The sequence below is a fragment of the Tupaia chinensis genome, unplaced genomic scaffold (genome assembly GCF_000334495.1).
Source record: "Tupaia chinensis unplaced genomic scaffold, TupChi_1.0 Scaffold000320_1, whole genome shotgun sequence".
Taxonomy (NCBI): domain Eukaryota; kingdom Metazoa; phylum Chordata; class Mammalia; order Scandentia; family Tupaiidae; genus Tupaia; species Tupaia belangeri.
In genome coordinates this window covers 6005664-6024461 of record NW_006159813.1, presented here as the reverse complement: position 1 = coordinate 6024461, position 18798 = coordinate 6005664, and the positions used below count along the sequence as shown (strand labels likewise).

Genomic DNA, 18798 nt, shown 5'->3' with positions numbered 1-18798 from the left:
CGCTGGACTCCCATGTAGTCGACTGCGGTTCGCGTCCCGGACCCGGTGGCTTAAAACTCACGCTGGACACATGTGCGTGCGTGCCCAAGATCCCAACAGGAGAATGGAGGAGAAGGGATTGCGGCATGGCCGCCCCCCCTGAGGGGTGATTTCTCGCTTTCTGTTTCTCTGTCTCTCTCTGTCTGTCTGGCGAGCTCACGCACCCTATAGCAAAAAAAAAAAAAAAAAAAAAAAAAAAAAAAAACCTCTCAAAAAAAAAAAACAAAAAACCCAAAAAACAAAAAAAAGAATCCGAGAGAGCCTGGAGGGAGGTCTCCAATTTAGCCCTTCGGAGGGGTGACACTGGCCGGGAGATTTCTCCTGAGGCTGAGCTTAATACCCCATCTGTAAAATGGAAATGATCGAACACTCCTGAGAGGTGAAAGAACATCGGTTGTTCAATTCCACCCCGCATTGAGTGAGCACCTACTTGGGGCCAGAAATAGTGTGGGGTTCCTTAGGGAGGGCCCTCTGCCCCATGAAAGGGGACACGGTGCTTCCCCTGTTGTGTTCCTCATTCCTGTCTTCTCCCTCCCACAGGACGACATCACGGCTACAGCTAGCTGCTGGAGCATCTGCCTTCAAACCCAGACCTTGTCTTTGAGTGGTCAAGGTTATTACCCAACTTACCTGGTCACAGATCTAACAATCTCCACTCCACTTACACTGCTGTGGAAATGAGTTGAGTCTACACACGCAGATTAAATAACAGCGAATGCTTGGGACCAGCAGTTAGCGTAATGGCTATGTCGCTGGACTCCCACGTAGTCGACTGCAGTTCGAGTCCCGGCCCCAGTGGCTTAAACTCACACTGGGTGCATGTGCATGCGTGCCCAAGATCCCGAGAGGAGAACGGAGGAGAAGGGATTGCAGTGTGGCCATCCCCCCTGGGGGTGATTTCTTGCTTTCTATCTCTCTGTCTCTGTCTGGCGAGCGCATGCGCCCTATAGCAAAAACCTCTCCAAAAAAATAAATAAATAAATAACAGCGAATGCTCTGTAGCAGGTACAGTGTGCCAGGCTAGCGTCCAGTCTTTATCACCCACCACTGGCCCATTTACCGAGGAGGAAGCTGAGACCCAGGAGGATCTACGTCAGAGCTGGTAAGAGGCAGAGCTGGGATCTGACCCAGGAGGCTGTTCCAGCATGTGTGTTCCTGCCCCTGAGCTCTGTGGTTGCAGGCACGTCGTCAGTGCTCAGTCCGCGTTAGCGGTTCGCGGGCTCACAACCAGGGCAGCTTGGGTGACCAGTGCAGTCACACAGGTCCTGGTGCCACAGAGGGGTTCTGCTCATTTAACGCTCTGCTCTTGCCATCTTGAGTCCTTTTTTTAAAAAAAATTTACTTCTGCCATGAGAGGTAGCTACAGTGAGAGAGACAGAGACACGAACATCCCCAAGATAGTTTTCTATTTTGTTTGTTTTTTGAGAGCGAGAGAGATTTTTGTTCTAGGGTGTATGTGCTTGTCAGAGAGACAGAGAGAAAGAAAGCAAGAACTCAACCCTCACCCGAGAGAAGATGGCCATGCCTCCATCCCTTCTCCTCCATGTACACGCACTTGGTGTGTTTCAAACCGCCAGGTCCGGGACTCCAACAGTGGTCAACCACATGGGAGTCCAGTGCCTTAACCACTACACCACCTGCTAGCCCCCCACCACGGTCTTTATACCATGATCCAGCCCCACAATCAGCAGACGGAGGTCACATTCAGAATGCTCGGGGGACGTCTCAGGAGGTAAACCCAGGACTTGTCCCTTGTGGGTGCGATTGCATCACCGTCTTCCCACCACTTGACTCCTTTGCATTCTTAAGTTTTGAACAAAGGGCCCCACATTTTCATTTTGCACTGAGCTCTGCAAATGATGTCGCTGGGCTACTGTGTCACAGAAGACAATAACTTCCTTCCCTTCTTTTTCCCCTCCCGAAACCCTGAGTTCCCTGGGATCAAAGCCTCCGCCAGCCGTCTACATACACCCCAGTCCACGCCCAACATGCAGCAGGTGCTCACATTCTGGCTGGGAGCGACAGAGGTGACTACAGCCACAGCTGTTGTTCCTGCCCCCACTTCCCCTTCACACCCTGAAAATAGCTGCCAGTCCAGGCAGCCCCAGGAACTGAAGTGTACGGGGGCTCTGGCCAGTGGCCATGGAATAGGTCTCTCCAGGATGGTAGAAGAATGTACTGGGGGCACGATGGGGGGGAAACCAAAGGCCACTGGAGCTCACTGCAGCTGAGGAATCCCAGCCAGGCCTGAAAGACCCTCATAAACAGTTCATTAAGATGCCAGCTCTGCAAATACGGCAGGAAGAGCCAGCAGAAGGTGCGATGAGGCCGGCTGGAGCTGAGGCTGGGCAGGGTTTCCTCAAGTTGGCAAGGATGCAGGGAATGCCCATCCCCAAGTGCAGGCTGTGGTCAGAGCACAAGGCAAATAAGACCCTCCCTAAGTGGAAGGCATGATGCAGTCCAGAGGTCCAACTGCAACCTTTATGAAGGCTACCAGAAGTTTTTCCTTTGTACGGGGAGCAGGTAGTGTGAAGGAAGGGAAGGTGTCACCTACTATGGAAGGGAAGGGAGCACCTACTATGCGTCAGACTCCGTGATCAGTAGGAGGAAGGGGTTTGGGCCCAGGCAGGAAGTGGGTTTGGGTATTTCTGGGGCAGAGTTGGATATCTTTTTTTTTTTTTTTTTTTTCTTAAATGTCAGAGGGCACATACACTTGCCAGAGAGACACAGAGATAGAGACAGAAAGGGAGGGGTGAAAGCACCCCATGGGGAACAGTCCCATCACAATCCTTTCTCTTTCTTTCAGGCTTTTGGGCACACAAGTAAATGCACCCAGTGAGATTTTCAAGCTGTCAGGTCCAGGACTCAGAACTGTGGAGCTGGCCATGTGGGATCTGGCTGCCTCAACCACCAGGCCACACAGCCAATCTGAACTGCACCGGTTATGTTCCCATCAACGACGTACCAGGGGTCTGATTCCTCTAGAGCCTTGCCAACACTTGGTATTTCCTGGTTGTTTCTGATTTTTCACACGAACCAAGTCTGCCTGTCTTTTGGACTTAAACCCAGAGCCGTGTCTTCCAGAATTACAGGAAAGTCAGGGTTGCATGAAGAACATTCTGGGGCCCCAGGGAGAATCTGTCATCTAGGGAGGAGCCCAAGTGACCAAGCAGTTGCAGGCCATGTAGGTCCTGAAGGGCCCTGTGATGATGTTGGCTCCTCGAACTGATCCTAGGTAGCATATAGTTTCCTTGAGGAGAAATGGCTACATCGGGGGTTGAGAGGGAACTGGGTCACTTGGAACCCAGGTAGCTTGGTCATGGGCACCTCAGCCCAAGTGCCATTGAAGCAGGCAATATCTAGCCCACTCTGCCGGATACTAGGGGTCTTCACGAGCTGGCTAAGGGCAATGCTAGTACCCAGCAGTGGCTGGAGCAGCCCCAGCCTGTGTAGACAGCGTGAATTAGTCCCATGGCTTCTCCCACCCCGAAAGGGATCAGGAAGTACAACAGCATTACCCTAGGGATAAGACAAGGAGAATAGAAATAGGATACTTTTTGCAAACGGTCCTAACAACTACCAAGTGTAACTGACTATAAACAATGTCTTGATTGGCACACTTTCGATGTGTCAGTAATAGACACAGTGATGTTTACCAAGTGCTTCCTACCTGTCAGGGGCTGTGTCAAATGCATCCTGATTTCTCCCAGCAATTCGAGGCCACAGGCATCATGGCCTCTGATGATGCGTGGAGAAATTAACTAGTATTCTAGACTGTTATTTGGGATGCGTTGGGCTGCAAGTTACAGATAACACATCTTAGCCAGGCTCCAGTGCCCTTAAATAACAAAACCCATGACTTCACATGACCAGAAAGCCAAGGAAGGGCCACACGCCAGCTGTAAGACAGCTCACAGCTGCACAATATCATCATCAACCTCAGGGGTTCTTTCCCACTTGGATCTGACATTCTTGGGGTTGACTTGGTCTTGGGTTACAGGGATTCCCTGCATCACATTCAGACACAGCAAAGACTATCCGGTGTCCCCTTCTTAGGAAGAGGGAGCTTTCCCAGAAGCCCTGGCAGATTTTCCCACCACTGGATCACATGGCCACTGCGGAACCAATCACAAGCAAGAGGACTAGATGTCCCATACCTGGCATCATCCTCTGGGTAGAGGAGACAATAGGGGAAAGGGGTTGTAGGGAGGGGAAAGACAGGGTCGACCACAGTGTGCAGAGTCAGGATTTGAACCCAGAGTTGCCTTTTTCCTTACCTCCTGAAAGTTCAGCAAAGCTAAGCCCAGGCAAGGATTCTCTTGCAAAGCCCTGGCCCAGCCTTCCCCCACTGCTGACATCCTTTTCAGCCATGGTTTCTGCACCTGTGCATCATCTGCCTTGATCTGCCCTGGGCACCCCTGGGGTCCAGCCGACCAGTGACCCTGCACGTCCGTTCCAATCAGGCAACTCCGCTCAGAGCCAGGGCAGGGAGCTTCTCGTTCTGCTCCTGATCATGTGTCCACTCACATCAGCTTCCCCTGGCTGCCCGCAGGGCTGAGGCCTCTCAGAGCTGCTCCTGTGCAGTCAGACATATCCGGCTGATCAGCAGTTCTGGGCCCGGGGCCGGCAGGGCAAGGGCCTTTTGGATCCGCTGTCTATCTACATGCATCAGCTGTTCCTGCCAGAGGCTCCGGCACTGCCTGGCGACATGGCTGGGCCTGGCCCCTTCATCAGAGGAAGCCGCAGGGAGCCTGCAATTAGCACACCGCCTTTCTTGTTGAGGATGCTGCAGCCTGAGACCGGGCGCAGGAAGGGACATGAACATGGTGGTGAGGTTTTAGAAGAATGAGAGGGAGAGATGACAGAGAAAGAAGAAAAGGGGAGAGAGAGCCAGAGACAGCAACGGGACCTCGTCTTATTCTCATCTGCATCCCTGGAACATAGCACAGTGCCTGGGGAGGCAGGGCAGGGTTGACTGAGTTGGAATAAAAAACGAGGGAGTAAGAAGATTCTTCTTTTTTCTTTTTTCTTTTTTTGGAGAGGTTTTTGCTATAGAGTGCATGTACTCTCCAGAACGACAGAGACACAGAAAGCAAGAAATCACCCCCCGGGGGGATGGCCACACCGCAATCCCTTCTCCTCCATTCTCCTCTCAGGATCTTGGGCACGCACGCACACACGCCCGGCGTGAGTTTAAGCCACGGGGTCTGGGACTCAAACCGTGGTCGATTACATGGGAGTCCAGCGACATAGCCATTACGCTAACTGCTGGTCCCAAGAGAAGATTCTAAAGAGGAGGAAGATGATGGGAGGAGATGAGAGGAAGAAAGAGAAAAGAGATACAGAGAGAGAGCAAAACGGCTGGGCAGGGAGGTGTCACTATACTCCCAGGGACAAGCACTCCTGTCTTGTTTGATTTCACATCCTCATCTCGATGGCCCGAAGTTAGTGTCCTTCCAAAATCCGTGTGTCGAAATCAAGTCCCCACTGTGCTGGTGTTCCGAGGTGGGGCCTTTGGGAAGTGCTTAGATCCTAAATGTGGAGCCCTGTGAGTGGGGTCAGCAGCCTTATTAAAGGGGCCTGGGGGAGCTTTGGTCCCTTCGCCTTGCCCCTACGTGAGCTCACGGCAAGGAGACACCACTGATGGGCCAAGCTCACGGCAAGGAGACACCACTGACGGGCCGAGAACAAGCCTTCCCCAGACATCAGATCTGCTGGCACCTGGACCTTGAACTCCCCAGCCCCCAGAGCCACGAGCAGTACACGACTACTGTTTATAACTGACCCAGTCTCAGGGATGTGACCGCAGCTCACGCAGACTAAAACGCCAGTCATTAGCAATCCCCAGTATTCAGCAGTGGCTCAATAAATATTGGTCTTTTTTTAAAAATTATTTAATTCCATTTGTTATTATTATTTTTTTAATTTGACGAGAGAGAGAGAAAGGGAAACTGAGAAAGTTAAGTTTAAGTTGCCAGGTCTGGGACTCGAACCGTGGTCAGCCATGTGGGAATCCAGCGCTTTGAACCACCCCCACTACCTGCTGGCTCCTAAATGTCTGTCTTGCTGAACTGAAAGAAAAGGAGAAATGGAGACGGAGTGGGAGAGAGAAGGAATAGGGCACAGAGGGGCAGCAGGGATGAGAGACGCTGAGACTGAGGAAGGGGAGGGGACGGGAGGCGAGGACAGTGATAAAGAAAGGAAGGGACCAAGAGGCTAGGAGGAGGGAGGGGCGGGAACAGACAGGAACAACCCAGGGACGGAAGTAGACGCCGAGAGGATGGGCCAGCCAGGCAGCAAGAGCGGGCTCAGCCCTTTGATGCAAATGCACATTAGCAAACGCGCTAGGATCTGACAAGCGCCAACAGGCCCATCGCGGAGTTAAAAAGCGCTACATCTGTCAGGTTTCAGTTTCAAGTCAGCACTTCCTTCTTGTCCTGCTGGGATTCTGCAACCATAGTCTCTCAGCTTCCCACAAATCCCCCCACCCCCCCAGCACAAAAGCTTGGCTCAGAGCCGGCAGACTCCCGGGGAGCCTGGAGGGGCCCTGGGCACGCTGGGGGGCCAGGCAGGAGGGGGTGTGAGCCACTGAATCCTGCCTAGCCGCTTTGCAGAGGTGTCCTGCGGAAGGGCACGAAGGGCGGGTCAGGTTTTCCGCGGACCCGGGAAATGAACTGAGGCTGTGAACATTGGAGTGTGCCGAATAGCATAGCGTCCCCCATTTTGCTGCTAGTAACGTAGTTTGGGTAATTTAAGGGGGGAAGAGTTCATTTAACTCACAGTTAGGTAGACTGGGAAGTCCCGGAGCTTGGTCCTGGCATCTGGGGAGCTTATCCTGTTGGCATCAGGACATGGCGAAGGTCCGGAGCACAGGCGTCTGGGTGCGTGGTTCTGGTCTCCTTCCCTCCCCACCTTACAAACCCACCAGGAATCAATTATGGAGAATGTGCCCTGATGGCCTTAATTTCAATCTTCTCCCAAAGGCCCCACCTTTCAACACCATAGTTAGATTAAGTTCTTAGCCTCTTAATTCCATCACAACCAAATCTCAACATATGAGATTTAGGGGTGGGGTGGTGGGAAGGATTCAAACCATAGAACCCCAAAATTCATCAACACTTAGAACCTCAATGTGACCTTATTTGGAACTAGGGTCACTGTAGGTGTGAAGAGTTAAGGGTCGGGACCAGCAATGGCATAATGATTATGTTGCTGGGCACGTAGTTGACTGCAGTTCGAGTCCCAGACCCAGCAGTTTAAAACTCACCCTGGGTGTGTGTGCCTATGTGCCCAAAATCTCAAGAGGAGAATAGAGAAGGGATTTTGGTGTGGCCATCCCCCCTGGAGGGGGTGATTTTTCACTTTCTGTCTATCTCTCCCACGAGTATACGCACTCTACAGCAAAAATCTCTCTTTAAAAAAAAAGTTAAAGGTCTTCAGATTTGATCTTCCTGGCTTGAGGACCCCACTGGGGACCTCATGGTTCTAAATGTGGGGTCTAAACCCCTCCCTCTATCAGGACTCCAGCAGCAGGTGGGGCAGCTGTCCTGGTTGGAGGTCAGAACCAAAGTCCAGTTGCAGCAAAGCACTGTGGGAAGGAGGGAGGAGACACACGGTCAGCTTTAGGACTGATCAATCTTTGGGAGAAGCAAGGGGAAGAAATGAAGTTTAGGTGACTTTGGTAGGCCATGGCCTGGCAGTTAGGGTACCTGAATCCCACATGGTCAACAGCTCAGTTTGAGTCCCAGATCTACGGGTTTAAAAAAACATATTGAAGGGACCAGCAGATGGCATAATGATTATGTTGCTGGACTCCCATGTAGTTGACAGTGGTTCAAGTCCTGGAGCCAGCAGCTTAAAACTCACACTGAGCGTGTGTATGTGTGTGTGTGTGTGTGTGTGCATGCCCAAAATCCTGCGAGACAATGGAGGAGAAGGGATTGTGGCATGGCCATGCCGCCTGGTGTGTGTGTGTGGGGGGGGGATTTCTCTCTGTCTCTCTGGCAAGTGCATGTGCCCTATAGCAAAAATCTCTCTTTTTTAAAAAAAAAGTGGGGGCTGGGCGTTGGTGTAGTGGTTAAGGGTGCTCTTTTTTTGTGGGGGGAGGTGGGAGGAATATTTTTGCTATTAGTTAGGGCATGTGTGCTTGCCAGAGAGACAGACAAAAAGTGAGAAATCACTCCTAGGGGAGATGGCCATACTGCAATCCCTTCTCCATTCTCCTGTTGGGATTTTGGGCATGCACACCCATGTGCTTGGCATGAGTTTCAAGGCACTGGGTCGAGGACTTGAACCATGGTTGGTCATATGGGAGTCCAGAGCCTTAACCACTACGCCACCTGTTGGTCCCAGCATGGTTTACCCTAAACACAAGTTTGAGAGATCAGGCCTGGAGAAGCACAAAGTGTTTTCTGAGGTGCTCAAGAGGCAGCAGTTCTTTTATTCAGTTCTGAGAGCCGAAGACACAGACAAAATTGTACATCAGCATAGCGAGCCTCTTCATTGGCATGGTCCCAAAAGGCAGGATATCTGGAAGGGGAGGGCTTGTAGGTTATAGTGGGTTTAGAAATTCTTGGGGGTAGTAATTGGTGAAATATGCAAGTCTTTGTCTACAGGAGACTTGGGGTCAGTAGGAAAGAATGTCTAAATTTAACCTAAATGTAGATAATAAGGCCTCATTATTTATCTGGTGGTGCAGGCTGGGTCAGGATGTAAGGAGCTGCCCACGATCACTAGACCAAAGCTGTCTGTTACAGCAAGATTCATGTTTGTAGACATGACCCTGCCAGGTGTCGAAGTGCCCGCCCCGGGGCCTTGGAAACAATTTTTTTTTTTTTTTTTTTTTTAGTTTTTTGCCACAGAGTGTGTGTGTGTGTGCTTGCTAGAAAGAGTGAAAGAGAAAGTGAGAAATCACTCCCCAAGGGAGAAGGCCACACCGCAATTCCTCCTCCTCCAGTCTTCTCTTGGGATTATGGACACACACACACACACACACACACACACACACACATATATGCCTAGTATGAGTTTCAAGCCACCAGGTCCAGAAGTCCCACGGGTAGCCATGTGGAAGTCCAGTGCCTTAACCACTATGCTATCTACTGGTCCCAGGAAAGCATCTTAGAATAGGAAGAATAGTCAGAAGTCTATTCTCAGATGGATTCCATTGGGCTCTTCAGATGAAGAAACTGATACTGGGGCCAGCAGGTGGCATGGTGGTTAAAGATATTGGACTCCCACATGGCTGACCGCAGTTCGAGTCCTGGACCTGGCAGCTTGCCTTCTCACTCTCTCTCTCTCACTCGGTCCCTCTCGACTCAAATTAAAATAAGTAAAGTTCAATAAAATCATTCTAAAAAAGAAAATAAACTATGCTTACAGTGTGCTTTGATTTGCTTAAGGGTAGATAGTTCAAGGGTTGCTGGGCTGAGGATCTGAGCCCTAGTTCTGTGCCACTGTGTCATCTGGTCTTCCACTAAGGCTAAAAGAACCTCATTGTGACCTTATTTGGAACTAGGGTCACTGTAGGGGGCCCAGAATAGCTGGACTTTGAAAGTAGACAGGGCAGTGGAGGAAGAGGTGGGAAAAGACGACTTGGCTGAGCTGTGTGGGTGGGCAGAATTTCAATACTCATTCTACAGAGGGTTCATAAACTCTTATTTTGTCCTGGGTGCTGGTCTAGGTCCTGGGAGATACAGATGCAGAAAAGGGAATGAAGTCCCTGCTCTCATGAAATGTATGAATTCTTGTTGGGGGAGACAGACAAGATCTAAGGACAAATATAATGAATAACGGGGACCAGCAGGTGGCTGGTGGTTGACCGTGGTTTGAGTCCCAGACCCGGTGGTTTGAAACTCATGCTGGGTGCATGTGCATGTGTGCCCAAAATCCCGAGAGGAGAATGGAGGAGAAGGGACTGCAGTGTGGTCATCCCCCTGGGGGTGAATTCAGAAAGGCTTCAGTGTCATGGAGAAAACAGAAGCAGATATTATGAGGAGATAGGTGAGTGCTGGGAGGGTGTTTGGTGGTCAGGAAGGTCGCCCTGCGCTCATCCCAAGAATGCAGAGGTCCCAGTCTTGAGAAGATGGGGGCCAGGGAGAGGGAACAGCACATGAGACTGCTCGGAGGTGGGAATGAGGAATGGAAAGCCAGGCAGGATGGATGGAAACGTGGGAGGACATGGAAGGTGACTCGGTCACAGAGGAAGCAGGGGGAGAGCACGCGAAGCTTAGCAGCACTGGAAGGTGAGCGAAAATGTTCTCGTTCTCATTTGACTCAGGCCCAGAGAAGCCCGTGGTGACACAGCGTGGGCTGGGGTTAGAGCTCAAGACCCCTGACTTCCCATTTCCTCTGGATCAGTCCCTGCTTCCCCTTCTGGGGAGGTGAAGACAGCAACTCTGCAGGCATCACAGAGGACTCCTCAAGGTTGTGTTGCCACCCCAAAAGGCTTGGCTAGCCTGGGCAATGGGGTTCTGCCTCCAGAGCTCAGGGGCCAGCCTTGCACTGTACTGCAGAGTCTTTACGTCTGCCCCTTAATTTTCCAGGACTTTCAATTTCCTGATCTAAGGGAGTTTTACAGACGTGGTATGCGTGGCTGGCTCTAATAACCGTCTGTTGAATAAATGACCCTTTCTGTCTTGACTTGCAGGTTTAAGCCTCATGCTGAGAGCAAAAGTGAAATACTCAGGGTGAGGGGAGTGGGGGTTTGCTTTGCCAGTGACCTGCAGGCTGTCCTCACTCTTGGGGGCTTCAATTTGTCATTGACAGGACATGACTAACAATGTTTATTTAACTCCTCTGGTGCTTGGAGTTGCTTAAGCAAAAGTATTTGGAATAGGAAATGCTCCCCAAATTCTGTTGTTGGGTCTCCATGGGCCAGCACCCCAATTTTCCTTTTAAGGAAAAACTGTTTCCTCTCCACCCCATGCATAGACTCTGAGCTCTGGGGTAATATTAAACACATCCTTCAGCTCCAGGAGTGCCATGTGACTCAGGATTGTCCAATCAAAGCACTGCATTCTCCCAACTACAGGGATTGGATGGCAGGTGGGCACGTGGCCCAGTTAGGACCAATGGGACACAGGGATTTTTGCAACAGCCTTTGGAAAGGGTAACTCCGTCCTTTCTACTGGACTTGATCCTAAGGAAATGTGACGGGATCTCTGGCCAGAGACTGGGAGGGACCAACACGGAGAAGCAGCCAAGTTCTGCTAATAGTTGTACCCCTTGATGCCACAGTGCCTGAAGCCCGGGTTAATTTGATGTGTGAGTGGGCCAGGGGGTACCCAGATTAAACAGTTTCTGGGTGTGCCTGTGAGGGGGTTTCCAGGTGACGTTAGCATTGGGACTGGGGGGCTCAGGGGGAAGATTCCCATTGGGTGGGCATCATCCCATCTGTTGAGGCAGAAGAAGGGATACAGTCATCCATTCATTCCCATCTGTCACTTTATCCTTCCCCTTTTCTAAGTTTAGTTATTTGTCCCATGTTTATCCTTCCCCTTTTCTAAGTTTAGTTATGTGTCCCATGAGAGACAGAGAAATAGAAAGAGAGACAAGTACCCTAACAAGATCTTTTTTTTTCCCTTAAGAATGATTTAATTTTATTATCATTATTTTTCAGTTTGACCAGAGAGAGACTGTGAGAAAATAAGCCACCAGGTCTGGGACTGGAACTGAAATCAACCATGTGGAAGTCCAGCGTCTTAACCACCACACCACCTGTGGTCCCCTCAAGAGTGTCTTTATGATACTAGTTACCCCCCCCCGTCTCCCCCAGCTCAGATCGTGGGCATGTGGGAGGGTCCAGGTGTGTTACTGCTGACATCCACGGGCCCCAAGCTTGAGCTGGGGCTTTACATCACTGCCCCGCTGCCCAGACTAGGAGTACAGAATTAGCTCCCCTGGTTCCGTCCATGCTGCCTGGCTTTCCATTCCTCATTCACACCTGCTTCCTGACTCGGGCTGAACGACACCGTCGGCTTTTCATGGTCTCTACTTTGCATGATTGTGTGATTTCATCTTATATACTAGATATGTAGTGTGTATGTATACACACACATGTACGTGTACATACACACATACACATATGTATATGCACCCATGTACACATGTATTCACAATGAAGAACATATGCGCACATATGCATATGTATACATGTAGACACATGTGTGTATATATGTATGTGTAATGTGTGTGTGCATGCATATGTATTCACACATACACACCATATATGCATATGTGGTGAATATATGCACACACACGTGTATATGTGTATATACACACATATAAGTATACATAAGGAATATATGTGCACACATGCATATATACATATATACATATATGTATGTGTAATGAAGATATGCACACACTATGATCACACTATGATATGTATATATGCATATATACATACATATTAATATATTCATACATATGTACAGATACATGTGTGTCTGTATATGTGAGTGTGCCCATGCGTGTGTGTGTGTATCTCCTATTGGTTCTTTTTCCCTAGAGACCCCAACCCTCCAGCTATGCTCAGGACTTCAGCTGTGCACACCAACGAAGTCTTCGTTCAGCCTCAGCCAGCGTGGACTGGAGCATGGCCTACTAGACTCTGGGGGGATCTGCTGGTTCCTCACTTAGACAAGGGGGCGGCACACCATGGCTGGTGAGCAGGCCCCACGCACCACCTGCTTTGTGTTCTTCCTTGTTCTTTACGAACTGCATGAGGTATAATTTACAGCACATTACGTTTATGCAGACACTGCACAATTTGATGTTTTAGTAAACATACACAGTCATGCAACCAGTGCCAAAATCAATTTCTGGACTGCTTCTAACCAACTCTGAAATTTCCCTCATGTCCTTTTTTCACTTATCAGTTAATACTTTTTTTTTTTTTTTTAAAGGGGTTTTTGCTATAGGGTGTGTGCGCTGGCCAGAAAGACAGAGAGACAGAAAGCGAGAAATCCCCCCCCCCCCAGGGGAGATGACCATGCTGCAATCCCTTCTCCTCCATTCTCCTCTTGGGATCTTGGGCACGCACGCACACATGCCCAGCGTGAGTTTACGGCACCAGGTCTGGGACTCAAACTGTGGTCGACTACATGGGAGTCCAGTAACATGGCCATTGCGCCAACTGCTGGTTCCAATTATTTCAATTCATTAAAGAGACACAGAGAGAGAGAGAAAGTGACAAAGCAAGCCACCAGGTCTGGGACTCCAATTGCAGTTGGTCATGTGGGAGAGTCCAGCACCTTAACCATTACGTCACCTGCTGGCCCCATCAATGATTTTTTTTTTAAATTGAGATGTGATTTGCATACCATAGAATTCGTCCGTCTGAAGAATACAGCTCAGTGGTTTTAGTATACTCACGGACACGTGGAACTCTCACCATGTATGTTTCAGAGCATTTCCATCACTTCAAAAAGAAGCCCTGTTTCCTGACACCCACTTGGGCCCCGGCGATCACTCTCTTCCTGTCTCTACGGCTTAGTCCATTCTGGACACTTCACCTAAATGCCAGCACATGGGGGCAGTTCTGTAGCCTAGCAGTTAAGGGAGCCAGAGCCCACGTGGCCAGCCATAGTTCAAATCCTGGCCCTGACGGTTTGAAAAAACACACATGGGTGGAACATGGTGGAGAGGGACTGCAGACCGGCCATGCCCATTGGGGGTGACTTTGTCTCTCTCTGTGTGTTTCTCTCCATCTGTCTCTGGCAAGTGCATACGCCCTTTAGCAACTGAAAATAAATAAAAGCTAAATAAATGGAATTATACACTATATACCCTTTTGTGTCTGACTTCTTTCACTTAGAATAATTTCTTTTTAAAAAATTATTTATTTGTGGGAACCAGCAGTTAGTGTAATGGCTATGTCGCTGGACTCCCACATAGTCGACTGCAGTTCGCATCCTGGACCCGGTGGCTTAAAACTCACACCGGGCGCGTGTGCGTGCGTGCCCAAGATCCCGAGAGGAGAATGGAGGAGAAGGGATTGCGGCATGACCACCCCCCTGGGGGGTGATTTCTTGCTTTCTGTCTCTATGTCTCTGTCTGTCTGGCGAGTGCACGCGCCCTATAGCAAAAACCTCTCCAAAAAAAAATATTTATTTGTTATTATTATTATTATTTTTAAATTAGCTATAGGATACGTACACTTACCAAAGAGAGAGAAAGAGAGTGGAAAAGTGAGAAAGTAAGTCAACAGGTCCTGGACTCAAACCATGGTCAGCCGTGTGGGAGTCCAGCACCTCTACCACCACACTACCTGCTGTCCCCACCTGGCATAATGTCAAGAGTCTTCCAGTATCAGTGCTTCATTCCTTTTAATGGCTGTATAATATTCCATTCTGTGCATGTGCCACCTTCGAACTCATCGTTTGATGGGCATTTGGGTTGTTTCCAGGTTTGGGCTATTGTGAATAACGCTACCATGAACATTCATGGCCAGGTTTGTGTGTGGACGTGTTTTCAGTTCTCTCGAATACAGACCTAGGAATCGAATTACTAGGTCATATGGGGATTCTGTTTAACCATCTGAGTAACTACCAGGCTGTTTTCCAGAGTGACTGCACCATCCTCCATTCCTACTAGCAGGGCATGGAAGTCTGGTTTCTCCGCGTCCTCGCCAACACTTGTTACTGTGATTTCTAGATGACTGTCATCCGCATGTGGGTGAAGTGCCACCACTTGCTTTGTAAATAAAGTTTTATTGGCATCTTTGTGCTCGCTTTTCATTTACATATTGTCTGTCAGTGAGTTTACAAAGCAACTGCAGGACTGAGGGGCACAGATAATGTGACCCATAAAGCCTAAAATATTTACTATCTCACCTTTTATGGAAAAAGTGAACTGATTCCTGATTTTGACCAATCCTTTTTTCTTCTTTAAAAAACATTCTTTTAAAATAATCATTTAATTGTATTATTCGTATTTTAATTGGCTATAAAGCATGTATGCTCACCAGAGAGAGACAGAGAGAGTGAGCGAGCGAAAGAGAGAGAGAGTAGGAAAGTGAGAAAGCAAGCCTCCAGGTTCAGGACTTGAACCGCAGTTGACCATGTGGGAGTCCAGTGCCTTAACCACTATGCCACCTGCTGTCCCACCTTTTTGTCTTACACAAGGAAATTAAGGCCCAGAAAGATTTTCGTCTCTACTTAAAGGCACACAGCAAGGCCTGGAAACTTTGGGGACCTCAGTTCCTATATATAAAAAATGAGATGCAATATTGTGTTAGAGGACATGGCGAGACTTAAATACAGCAAAGATAGTACAGTGCTTAGCCCAGGGACAGATTGTCATTAAACCGGACAATTTATTTTAGATTTTTGCCATAGGGTGTGTGCACTCCCTGGAGAGAGACCGTGAGAGGGAAAGTGAGAAAACATCCCCCAGGGGGATGTCCTTGCTCCAATCCCTTCTCTTCCATTCTTTTCCTGGGGTTTTGGGCACATACGCACATGCACCCGTGTGATTTTCAAGCTGCCAGGTCCAGGACTTGAACCGAGGCCAGCCATGTGGCAGTCTAGCGCCTTAACCACCAGACTACTGCTGCCCCCCCATAAACCTGACACTTCTCTAGAATCTGAGATACCTGATTTAGTCTAATGCCTACCCCAGGGGAGATGCTTCCCCCCCCCCAAATTGCTAGCCTTAACCACCAGACTACTGCTGCCCCCCCATAAACCTGACACTTCTCTAGAATCTGAGATACCTGATTTAGTCTAATGCCTACCCCAGGGGAGATGCTTCCCCCCCCCCAAATTGCTAGAGGGCATGTAGAATCTGAGATACCTGATTTAGTCTAATGCCCACCCCCAGGGAGATGCTGTCCCCCCCCCCAAATTGCTAAAGGGCATGTGTGTTCACTTGCGGGAGAGAAAGCACCCCCTACGAGGGTTAGGTCACGCTGCAATCTCTTCTCCTCCATTTCTCCATCCTGTTAGGAGCTTTTCCAAGCTGCCAGGGCCAGAATTCGAACTGTGGTCGGCCACGTATTGAATAGATTCTACCTCCTTTAACCACTAGGCTACAGGGCTAGCCCGACAGATGGCTTTCCTGCCAGCCAGCGAGATGCAGATGAGTTACTATAATAGCATTCACACTGAGTCTCCCGTGCACTGACACGGAGAAGCCTCTGATGAACATCTTACATGAAAATTAGGCTCACGCCTCTGGAAATGCAGCTTGCTTCTTTCCTGTGTCCCCTTGTTGCTCTGTCCTGCAGATTCCTGGCAGTCACCACTTCTGCAAGCCAGCTCTCAGAGCTCTGAACACACCACTTGTTCCGAGCTCCGTGTCGGAGGGTCATCATGATAGGCACACAGGTACACACGCACAGCCATCCACCGGAGGCCAGGGCCAACTTTCAGTGGTTGACCACATGAGCTTTGTTTAAAGTCCCAGGTCAGGGATGGGGCTTGGTGCTGACCCCTGGCTGTGGGACCTCAGGCATGTTTCTCAACCTCTCTGGCTCTCTCTGCAAAGTGTGGACAGCCAAGTCTATCTTTTTTGTTTTTGAGAGGCTTTTGCTATAGGGCGTGTGCGCTCACCAGAAAGACAGAGAGAGAAAGAAAGATAGAAAATGAGAAATCCGTGCGCTCACCAGAAAGACAGAGAGAGACAGAGAGATAGAAAGTGAGAAATCACCCCCCAGGGGGGATGGCCACACCACAATCCCTTCTCCTCCATTCTCCTCTCGGGATCTTGGGCACGCATGCACACGTGCCCGGCATGAGTTTAAGCAACCGGGTCTGGGACTCGAACCGTGGTTGACTACATGGGAGTCCAGCGACATAGCCATTATGCCAACTGCTGGTCTCCAGCCAAGACAATCTCTTAGGCTGCCCTGGGTATTACACGAGGTGATGGATGGGCAAGCCGACGCACAGGGCCCAGCATGGCTTAATACTGTGTCCTTGAGGCAGAAAAGCACTCTATGGACAGCCCTGCAAAGTGCACCTTCCTGTTTAGCACTGGGGACAGAGGCTCAGAGAAGTGAAGTGAGCCCCCCAAGGTCACACAGCATGTGAGGGCCATAGCTGCACACCTAAACTTCTATGCCAGTTCAGGCCAGGTTCATCCCTCCTTGGACTTCCATCACTGGACTGACGGAGAGGAAGTTCTCGTCCTGTGCTATGTCCAAGGCCCTGGATCTCTCAGGGTTCACCTCCTGGAAGGGGTGGGAATGGCTTGCTCACCTGGCTTTCCCCTGGCTGCTGACCATCTGTCCCTTAGATGTCCGTCCCTCCCACCTTCCCTGTTCCTTTCCTTTCTGCTGCCTAAAAGCATCATCTGCTTCCTGCCGGTAGACAGGCTCCAGGCCCATGGGTGTTTCTGCTCTGGGCTGACTTGTTTTCATCAGAGCCGACCTGCCAGTTCTGCAGGGCTCCGGGGAGGTGGAAATGGGAGTTTTCTGGTATTACTGGGGCAGGGTCCAGAAGCCTCATCCAACTCACTCATGGCCATGGTGACTGTCCCCTCCCAGCCCTCCTATTTGAGTCAGCTGTCCAGGAACTCAGTAAAAGCTGAAAAGGTCCCTGGTGAGAGTTCCGATCCTGATGGTCACTCTGCCTGGCACTGTCGTCCCTGTCTTAGTTCCTGCCACCAGCTTCTGCTCCTTCAGGTCTTGTCGAAAACACTGCCTCCTCAGAGAGGCCCTCCCGGATTGCACATCCACATAGCCTCCTCTCTTTGTTCTGCTCATCCTAGCTTCCTTTGGCACGCTGAACCCAAAGGACAGCTTTCTACCTATACGTTGGTGTATCTGTGTACTTGTTGAATAGGGCAGGTTTGCAGGGGCAGGGCTGGTGTGTTTTTCGTACATCTGTAACCACGACCCTGCCCCCCTGCATTGCAGGTAACCAACGTGTAGTAGGTGCTGATGGCAATGCAGGGAATGAATGGATGAATGAAGGCCTTGTCTGGGGAAGCTGCTAGCTGGCGGTGAGAGCACGCCGAGGTCCTCCTGCAAGGAGCTGATGTCACCCTTCTTGTTTCCATCATGACCTTGTCCAGAGGCTCTGGGGCTACACGGAGGGAACCGAAGGTACAACTATTTTCGCAGTTTTTCAGACTTCCGAACAAGCTGCCTTCCTAAGAAAACACATTACAGGGAGATGTTTCCCCCTCCAGCTCAGACGCCCTATGTCCCGAGGAACTGCTCTTTGTTTATGATAATAAAGCAGGACCCATGGCAACCCACTGGGATGTCATGGGAGTGTGAGGTCATAAATCCTTCCAGGGGAAGAATGAGACCAAGTGGACACAATGGAAGCCCGAGCCTCCCTTCCCTGGCCTAGCTGGGGCTCTTGCCAGATTTTATTTTCTTTTTTTTTAAACCAGGTGATTCATTTCTTTTTCTCTGCCTCCCCCCACCCCACACACCTTCTTGTTCTCTTTTTCAACCCTGAAAAAAATATATATATATAATAAATAAATAAAAGTGGTAAAAGACTCTGAGTGGAAAGATTTGTCCCAGGAATTTCCTGCTGGCAAACGCCCAGTTGGTGGGGAATGCCAGCGACCACGTGAGCACTGCTTGCTAGTCCCCGACCCACAGGGGGAAAACGTCCCGAATTCCCCAGGTCCATGGCTGAAATGGGGCCAAAGCCTTGGGGAGCTCCAGGGCTCTGGCTTGCGGAGTTTGCAAGGAACGTTTTCTCCGGCTGCCCTTCCACGCTCACCTTTCCCCCTTCCCTCTCCCTTCTTTTCATGACTCATTCTGGTTCTCTCTCGGTCTGTTGTGTTTTTTCT

The 18798-nt window shown here is 49.9% G+C and overlaps 1 long non-coding RNA gene across 1 annotated transcript in view; it reads left to right on the top strand.

The window, feature by feature from the left end:
* The window catches only part of LOC114008317 (uncharacterized), a 14362-nt gene extending 13565 nt beyond the window's left edge, over positions 1 to 797 (top strand). The window contains exon 3 of the long non-coding RNA XR_003549876.1: positions 580 to 797. This is a non-coding gene — a long non-coding RNA (uncharacterized LOC114008317). The remainder of the gene's footprint in view (positions 1 to 579) is intronic.
* Positions 798 to 18798: the final 18001 nt, after the last annotated feature.